The following is a 10,120-nucleotide window of genomic DNA, read 5'->3' as shown; positions in this document are numbered from 1 at the left end:
CTATGCTCCTCTTCCAGTCAATTCTGGCCAGCTCCTCCATCATGCCTCTGTAGCTACTTTTATTCAACTGTAATACCTCTGATTCTAACTTCTCCCTCCCAAATTGCAGAGTAAATTCTATCATATTATGATCACTGCCTCCTAAGGGTTCCTTTAACTTAAGCTCCCTTATCAAGTCTGCCTCATTGCACAACACTAAATCCAGAATTGTCTGTTCCCTCGTGGGCTCCACCACAAGCTGCTCCATAAAGCCATTTCGTAGACATTCCACAAATTCCTTTTCTTGTAATCCACTACAATCATGATTTTCCCAGTCCACCTGCATATTGAAATCCCACATGATCACCATAACTTTGCCTTTCTTACACACCTTTTCTGTCTCCTGGTATATCTTGCACCCCAGCTCTTGACTACTGTTTGGAGGCCTGCACATAATTCCAACTATAAATTTTTTTAACCTCTGCGGTTCCTCAACTCTATCCACACAGATTCTACACCATCTGACCCTACTTTGTTTCTTACTATTGATTTAATTTCATTTCTTATCAATAAGGCAATCATGGAATTGCTTCCCAGTCAATATACAAGGTGGCATTGGCTCCTTTGATAGTCCCGAGACCTTCCTGACAAATTTCCAAGTGTTTAATTAGGACTTCACTCAGGCAGCCATTTTGCAATTGAAAAATGCTGAGCCAATCTAGATGAATCTTCCTCAACCAATTTTGTCCCCATCAAGCTTGGGCCCAAGCCTTTTACTACAATCAGTGGTAACCGAACCAGCTGCTTTTCATATGAACCCAGAACTGAAGTTGTAAAGACTCCCTGGTATAGGTTCTGAGTCTAGCTGAGGTCTTGTGCAAACTTAAGGGTTGGAGTCCAGAGTGAATTCTGTTAAAGTCTGGTTCTGCCATCACTGAAAAGGCTGCACTGGTATCAACCTCCATCAGAACCGGGTGACCATTTAACCAAACGTTTATTGTGATCAGTTCTGATTTGGATGTTGCTAAGCAATTTAACTGTTTGTATTTTAACTATAGTGTAAGAATGCTTCAAGCCTGGTTGCATTCATCTGAAACACAATGCCTTACACTTGCCTTTAAAAATAAAAAGTTGGGTTCGAGGCTATCTTCTCAACATATTTTGAGTGGGTTTGATCTGGTCCATAACAAACTGAAGGCTCAGAATCTCTGCTTCTCGGTTGGGTTTAGGATTATTAGATTTAAAGACAGCGAGTGGTGAGTGTTAGTGTTCTCTTTTCCGCTGCTACATTCAATTTGTTTAAGTAGGGTACACCTTATGTAGTAATGGCTCTTTCTGTCACTAACAGTTTCCTGGGGGTGGAAGAAGTCATTGCGGGAATTTTACAGGAAGTGAGCAAAGCGAAGCTTTTGGAATTGACAGACAAGCTTTGTTGCCTTTGTCGGTGCAAAAGGGATAGGTAATTGCAGCAATATCTCAACATTTACGATTGCCAGAAATGCCATTCGGAATCTTTGTAAATGGTTAAAAGTCAATTGCGAATGAAGCAGCTTGAATTACAGGCAAAAGAAAGAAAAGGAAATAAACAGTTTGAGTTATGGTTGAAAGCAGAAGGAAGGGAGAAAGAGAGACAGTTTTTGAACTTCGGAGGTTGAAACTGAAAACTCAAAGTCAACTTAAAATGGCAGAGGTAGAGGTAAAAGGTAGGAGTAGTGCTGAGGACAGTGATGGGAAGCAATCCCATCACAGCCAAAGGCCTGATGAGGATTTTTAAAAATCTGTCCAAGCATTGCCTAAGTCCAACAAGAAGGACATAGAAGCCTGTGTCATTTCATTTGAGAAAGTGGCTAAACAAATGAAATGGCCAGTTGCCAAGTGTGTAATGTTGATCCAAACAAAGCTGGTAGGTAGAGCTAGTGAAGAATTTGCATCACTATCAGAAAAGGTATCTGGAGAGTGAAGTGACGTGAGAAAAACATCTTAAGTGCACATGAGCTAGTACCAGAAGCCTACAGATTAATGATTTAGGAATCTAAGGAGGGAACCTGGTCAGACATACAGAGAGTTTGAAAGGATTAAACAAAATAATTTTGATAGGTGAATAAAAGCTTTGAAAATAGATCAAACATATGACATTCTTACAGAGACAATTATTTTGGAGGAGTTCAAAAATTCACTTCATGAAGTAGTGAGAACTCAAGTGGGAGGGCAGAAAGTTAAGACTAAGATTAGCAGTGGAAATGGTGGAAGATTAGGAGTTGGTTCATAAATCAAAGTTTGGCTTCCAACATCAACTTGAATCTGTGAGGGACAGAAATTGGGGGAGAAGATAAATCATCAGGTAGTAAGGGAAAAGGAAACCTCATTGAAGACAGTAAAGATAGTTTACCACAGGGTAAAAAGGAAAGCCATGAGGGGGAAAGAGAGAGAAAGACAGCGCAAGAGAGGGCGAGAGCGAGAGAACTCAAGTGTTTCACTGCAGCAGGGAGAGATTTATTACAGCTTCCAAACCCTACCAGCTACTGAAAGTTAAAGTAAAATCCTGGTTCTTTGGGAGCTTGACCCCACCCATTCATGCTACTTCTATTGTTCCAACTTTAAAAGAAAAATCCAAGGCCTCAAGCTGCTTGCATTATTGGCTTGGAATGGACCACATCAAACCTCAGTCTCAACCTCCCTTCAATTAAAAAAAAGGACAAAATATCCCTCTTAAAGCCATAGTACCATCACAAACATGCTTAAGAAAGTGCATGCTGCTGTAGCAACTTGGATTCCATGGAGGGCCAATTAGCTGAACAGCTGGTGTGAATGAAATTGGACCAAACTGAGTAGATTGGGATTATATTCATTGGAATTCAGAAGATTGAGGGGGGATCTTATAGAAACATATAAAATTATGAAGGGAATAGATAAGATAGAAGTAGAGAGAATGTTTCCACTGGCAGGACAAGAGGGCATAGCCTCAAGATTAGAGGGAGCAGATTTAGGACTGAACTGAGAAGGAATTTCTTCACCCAGAGGGTTGTTAATCTATGGAATTCCTTGCCCAGTGAAGTAGTTGACGCTACTTCAGTAAATGTTTTTTAAAAAAAGGTAGATTTTTTTTGAACAATAAAGGAATTAAGGGATACGGTGAGAACACGGGTAAGTGGATCTGAGTCCACGAAAGGATCAGCCATGATCTTATTGAATGGCAGAGCAGGTTCGAAGGGCCAGACGGCCTACTCCTGCTCCTAGTTCTTATGTTCTTATGTTCTTATGTTCAAACAACATGGGGTTCAACCTCTGTTCTGGCTAGGGTGGATACTGTAGATTTGGGACCTGGTCTCCTTGCCCTAGCTGTGGTAGAGGTTGTGGTGCTATAGGTTGGACCTGCCTTTGGGGACAGAACTGAAGAAGGTTCATTAATAGAGGGATTGAGTTCAAGAGCTGTGAAGTTATGCTCCAGCTATACAAAAGCCTGGTTCGGCCACATCAGGAGTATTGTGTCCAGTTCTGGTCACCTCACTACAGGAAAGATGTGGAAGCAGGTGCAGAGGAGATTTACCAGGATGTTGCCTGGAATGGAGGGAAGGTCTTACGAGGAAAGGTTGAGAGAGCTAGGGCTTCTCTCTTTAGAACAACGAAGGATGAGAGGTGACTTGATAGAGGTGTACAAAATGATCAGAGGTATAGATAGAGTAGACAGCCAGAGACTTTTTCCTAGGGTGGAGGTAGCTTTTACGAGGGTACATAGTTTTAAAGTGAAAGGAGGTAGATATCGGGGAGACATCAGAGGTAGGTTCTTTACTCAGAGAGTGGTAGGGGCGTGGAATGCATTGCCGGAGAGGGTAGTGGAGTCGGCCTCATTAGATAGGCATATGGATGATAGTATAAGGTAGCGGTGGAGGTTAGATAGACCTTAGGTTTCGGTTAAAAGTTCGGCACAACATCGTGGGCCAAAGGGCCTGTACTGTGCTGTACTGTTCTATGTTCTATGTTCTCTAAGGTGAAGATTGATATCTTCTTTCACATAACAAGACCAATACTGGCACCTGCTCTATACTCCCCATTGCAGGAGTTCTTAAGAAACATTTTACAGGTTATTGTGGATAAAGCCATTTCAGCCACAGTTATAGACACATTACAAAGTTTGTTTAGATAACGGGAAGATAAAGTAAACCCAATGATTGACTAAGTCAGGGAGTGGAGTTCTACAACACTCTAACCTCCCTTTTTATAGTTGATGTAACATTAGTGTCTTTAATATGCCATTATATATAGTGCCTCTGCCAGGTCTCCCAAAGTGCAAAGTGTAAATAATGAGGCAATTAGGACAGTGCACAGCAAGAACCCACAGATGGAATATCATTCTGTCCTTAGTGGAGTTGGTTTAGCCTCTTACTTTGGAATAATAACCAAGATACACTTTGAATAGTGCCCTTAATTCTTTAGTGTCCAGCTGAACCTCTGGAATAATGTGTATTCAGGACATCAATTTAACGTCTCACCCAAAGAACAGCACTTCTGACAATGTAACATCCGTCAGAGAGGAGAGCATTGGACAGCCAACATATATTATATATACAGCACTTCACTTTTGAAAAACAGCCTGAACCCACAGCCTTTTTTAGTCAGAAAGAGAGTGAATCCAACTGAAGCAAGCTGACAAACACTTAAGTACATGCCTGGATCAGAAAAAGAATGAATCCTGGAACGATGGATTTTCTATGACATTGCTTAGTTTGGTTCCCATGGCACTGGAGTGTTACATTGTGGCAATATAGTCACCAATTCATGACTCTCCATGGGCTCTCCCTAGTTCTCGAATCTCCTCCAGCTCTAAAAGCCTTTGAGGTTTCTATGCTCCTCTAATCCTAGCATGTTGCATTTCCCCCATTTTAATATCAGCACGATTGGTGGTCCTGCCTTCAGCTGTCTCTGCCCTACACACAGGAATGCTGTCCCTAAATCTCTCACCTTCCATCCTCACTGTCCTCTCCCAAGACACTCCTTAAAACCAACGGCTTTGATCAAACATTTGGCAATTCATCCTCACAACTTCTTCCATGACTCAGTCAAATTTTGATTGAATTGAAAGTTCTGTGAATCAGCACGGAATGATTTACAACATTAAAAGGTGCTATATAAATGCAAGTTTCTGAATGGGTATCCTAATGAACATTATGTAGTTACCGTATTCCTTCTGAATAACTAACAAGAGGCTAGCTGCAGGCTTATGCTTTGATGAGTGCCATTGTCCATTGAAAACAGAAAAGGATACACTCTGGAGGTCAGACTATGTCTTTAGTAAGAGAAGGTGAGTTAACATTTGTGATAATGTCCTTTCATCAGAATCTTCTGATAAATTGTCAATGACCTGTAAAAATAAACTTAACAGAGTAATTCCCTTTGGAAAATCCCTGCTTCAGCACTGCAGCAATAAATGCCCCAATGCGTTGCAGAAGGTCAAGGACCTCAAATTAGGCGCCAAACAAATGCTGCTGCTTTTCTGTTCTTTGTACACTAGAGGGAGACAAATAGACAGTTGAATATTCAAAAGCAGAACCTGTGGGGAAATATTATTCCTGAAGACAGGGGTCAGACTTGGGCACAATTTCAGCCAAAGACGGTAGTCAAATTATAAAGAGTCGTTGTGCTGCAAAATAGTGCTGTTGGGGGAAAAAAAAAGTTACAGCTTTTCTTTCTGGTTTTGAATTTAAATGTTTAAATAGCAGGCCCAGCTGGGTGATACTGTGGTTGCTCAGTTCTGTTCTTACTTCTGTAGTCACAGCCACAGAATCTCACAAATTTTTTGCTCTTCCTGTGGAGGCACCCAGGAAATGAAGCTTTGGTTGGCCCCCCAACTTTTATTTCCTCATCTACGCACTTCCCCTCCACAGCATCAGCCGGTACCACAACGGCTGTCGCTTGCTGGAGCAGTCCCTGTAGTTAATTGGGATAACCTGGATTAGATTTTCTTTGAAATCACAGGTTGCTGAAGGTTGAGGGAAAGATCACGTGCAGGACACGAGTGAACTGTGCAAGTCGCTGTGAGATATTTTCCCAAATCAACTTCTTTCTGAGATGTTAGGACAGACCTCTGGAGCAGGTAGGATCTATACCAGGACCCCCCAGCTCAGGGGTAGGGACACTACCCCTGCACAAGAACCCTCAGGCAAGTAGCTATCAATCTCCCTCAGCAATCAAGTTGAAAGATTGTAAAATTAAGAGCAGAAGGACTGAGGACAAGAAAGAAAATTAGAGTGGCGAACTTCGATGTCAAGTCCCTTTATGTTGCAGCTTTCTGCAGTTTTGCCCAATTTAAATTATACCCTATATTTATTTCCTCCCTTACAAGATGAACAACTTCACATCTTTACACATTATACTCCATTTGCCAACTTTTTGCCCACTTACTTATCCTATCAAAATCTCTCTGTAAACTGTATCCCTCTCGCAACCTGCCTTTCCACCTAATTTTATGCCATCTGCAAATTTGAGTACAGCAAATTCACCTTCTACTTCCAAGTCATTATATATATTGTAAATCACCTTCCAAATTGCTGAGTTCAGGGTAATTTTCCAATTATTAATGATATTGATTAAGTTAACCCTATGTGTTGAGAACACCCACACCTGACGCAATTGTTAAAAGGTTATTGATCAATTAACATTTTTGAGCAAAGCAAAACTAAACAAGCAGAGAATTGAACAGTTCAGAAGAAAATGCCACTTTTGGTTTAAAAAGTGACAACCTCTTAAAAAAATAAAAACAGAAAACAAAAACCAGTTCAAAAGAAGAGTTGTTGGTCTTGAAACATTAACTCTGTTTCTCTCTCTGCAGATTTCCAGATTTGGCAAGTTTCTCAAGCAATTTCTGTTGCTGTTTCAGATTTCCAGCATCTGCAGTACTTCGCTTTATGTCAGTCTTCCGGAGAGTCAACCCAAGGAAAGCGATGGGCCCGGACACAGACCCCGGCCATACACTTAGATTCTGTGCAGACCAGCCGGCAGAGGTATTCACTGACATCTTCAACCTCTCCCTCCTACAAGCCAAAGTCCCCACCTGCTTCAAGAAGACGACCATCATCCTTAGTACCTAAGAAAGCACATGCAATGTGCCTTAATGACTGCTGGCTCTGACCTCCATATCGTGAAGTGCTTCGAGAGGCTGGTCATGGCCCATGTCAACTCTAGCCTCCCAGCCTGCCTAGATCCCCTGCAATTTGCCTACGGATGTAACAGGTCCACAGAGGATGTCATTTCCCCAGCCCTGCACTCATCCCTGGAACATCTGGACAACAAGGACACCTAGGTCAGACAATTGGTCATCGACTACACCTCCGCCTTCAACGCCATAATCCCCTCCAGACTGATCTCAAAACTCTGAGACCTAGGTCTCGGCTCCGCCTTCTGCAACTGGATCCTCAGTTTTCCGACCTGCAGACCGCAATCAGTGAGGATAGACAACTGCACCTCCTCCATGATAACACACAACACTGGAGCCCCCCAAGGATGCATACTCAGGCCTCTACTGTACTCCCTGTACATGCACGACTGTGTTGCAAAATTCCAAACGAACACCATCTACAAGTTCGCCATCAACACTACCATGGTCGGACAGATATCAAACAACAATGAGTGAGAATACAGAAAGGAGATAGATAGCTTGGTATAGTGGTGCAATGATAACAATCTCTCTCTCTCAACGTCGGCAATCATTGACTTCATGAAGAGAAGAGGAAGACATGCCCCCATCTACATCAACAGAGCTGAGGTGAAGAGGGTTGAAAGCATCAGGTTCCTAGGAGTGGCAATAACTGACAACTTATCCTGGACTTTCCAAGTAGATATGACAGTCAAGAAGGCCTCTTCTTCCTCAGGCAGCTCAGGAAATTTGGCATGTCCATAAGGACCCTCACTAACTTCTACAGATGCACCATTTAAAGCATAATGGCCTGGTATGGCAACTGCCATGCCTAGGATCTTAAGAAACTACAGAAAATTGTGTGCACAGCCCAGACCATCATGGAAGCTAACCTTCCAACCAAAGACTCCATTTACACTTCTCATTGCAGTGGAAAGGCTGTCAACATCATCAAAGACCCCTTCCACCCTGGTAATGCTCTCCTACAACCTCTTCCATCAAGCAGAAGATACAGAAGCTTGAACACACACATCAACAGATTCAAGAATAGCTTCTTCCCTGCCATTATTAGACTGATGAATGGACTCTCTGATTTCAAATACTGTTGATCTTGCTAATGTTGATCTTGCTTTGTGCACCTCCCATGCAGTTGTAACCTGTGTGCCTCGCTCAGTCTAAGCACCCTTTGATCTCTATCTCCTTGTTTGTTATGATCTGCCTGTACTGATCACAAAACAAAGCTTTTCACTGTACTCAGGTACACATGATTACAATAAATCAAATCACATCAACTCTGTAAATGTTCCTCTGAAAACTCTCTTAATGTACCAAATATATTAAAGCTGGTTCAACTTCAGGTAGTATGGTGACTCAATGGTTAGCACTGCTACATCACAGTGCCAGGGACCCAGCTAACCCTTGGGTAACTGTGTGGAGTTTGCATATTCTCCCCTTGTCCGTGTGGGTTTGCTCTGGTTTCCTCGCACAGCCCAAAGATGTGCAGGTCAGGTGGATTAGCCACGGGAAAGGCAGGGTTATAGGGTGGGATGCTCTTTGGAGGGGCAGTGTGGACTTGAAGGGCCAAATGGTCTGCTTCTGCACCGGAGGGATTCTATACAGGTTGCTGTTGTAGTTTGCAGACAACAAGAGAACTTGGGTCTGCAGGTTAACCTTACGTTTGTTCAAACAACCTCACCCTTAGACTGGCTAAAGAGAATTCGGTCAGCTATTCTGTCCCATGTCTGTCCGATATGTATAGAATATCATCAACTGCTATATGGTCATCGAGTCATAGAAATCAACAGCAGTGGAAAAGGCCTTTCGGCAAACTGTGGTTGTGCTAGTCAAAACCAAGTACTAACAATTCTAATCCAATGTATGCACATACATTGGTTACATTTCATTCTTGTGCAGTAAAAAGAAATATCTCATCTTAGGTCTTTCGCTTATCCTGCTGAAGAATCTGTTTATACTCTTTAGTCTGCTGTCAGTGCTGATCTAGGGCTTAAGGTAAACAAGATACTTCTTCAGACTCGTCCTCACGTACCACCCCACCAACCTCCAGATCCAACGCATCATCCTCTGACACTTCCGCCATCTGCAATCCGACCCCACCACCACCCTTATCTGCTTTCCGGAGGGACCACTCTCTCCGTGACTCCCTTGTCCGCTCCACACTCCCCTCCAGCCCCACCACACCCGGCACTTTTCCCTGCAACCGCAGGAAGTGCTACACCTGCTCCCATACCTCCCCCCTCACCCCCATCCCAGGCCCCAAGAAGACTTTCCACATCAAGCAGATGTTCACCTGCACCTGCATCCGTTGTACCCGTTATGGCCACCTCCACATCGGGGAAACCAAGCGGAGGCTTGGGGACCGCTTTGCAAAACACCTACGCTTGGTTCGCAATAAACAACTGCACCTCCCAGTCGCAAACCATTTCAACTCCCCCTCCTATTCCTCAGACGATATGTCCATCCTGGGCCTCCTGCAGTGTCACAAAGATGCCACCCGAAGGTTGCAGGAACAGCAACTCATATTCCGTTTGGGAACCCTGCAGCCAATGGTATCAATGTGGATTTCACAAGCTTCAAAATCTCCCCTCCCCCTACCATATCCCAAAACCAGCCCAGCTCGTCCCCGCCTCCCTAACCTGTTCTTCCTCCCACCTCAAGCCGCACCCCCATCTCCTACCTACTAACCTCATTCTGCCCCCTTGACCTGTCCGTCCTCCCTGGACTGACCTATCTCCTCCCTACCTCCCCACCTACACTCACCTTCACTGGCTCCATCCCCGCCTCTTTGACCTGTCTGTTTCCTCTCCACCTATCTTCTCCTCTATCCATCTTCTATCTGCCTCCCCCTCTGTCCCTATTTATTTCAGAACCCCCTTCCCCTCCCCCATTTCTGAAGAAGGGTCTAGGCCCAAAACGTCAGCTTTACTGCTCCGATGATGCTGCTTAGCCTGCTGTGTTCATCCAGCTCTACACCTTGTTATCTCAGATTCTCCA

Source organism: Rhincodon typus, chromosome 11 (genome assembly GCF_021869965.1).
Source record: "Rhincodon typus isolate 14 chromosome 11, sRhiTyp1.1, whole genome shotgun sequence".
NCBI classification, from domain to species: domain Eukaryota; kingdom Metazoa; phylum Chordata; class Chondrichthyes; order Orectolobiformes; family Rhincodontidae; genus Rhincodon; species Rhincodon typus.
Note: the sequence above shows the minus strand (reverse complement) of the source record.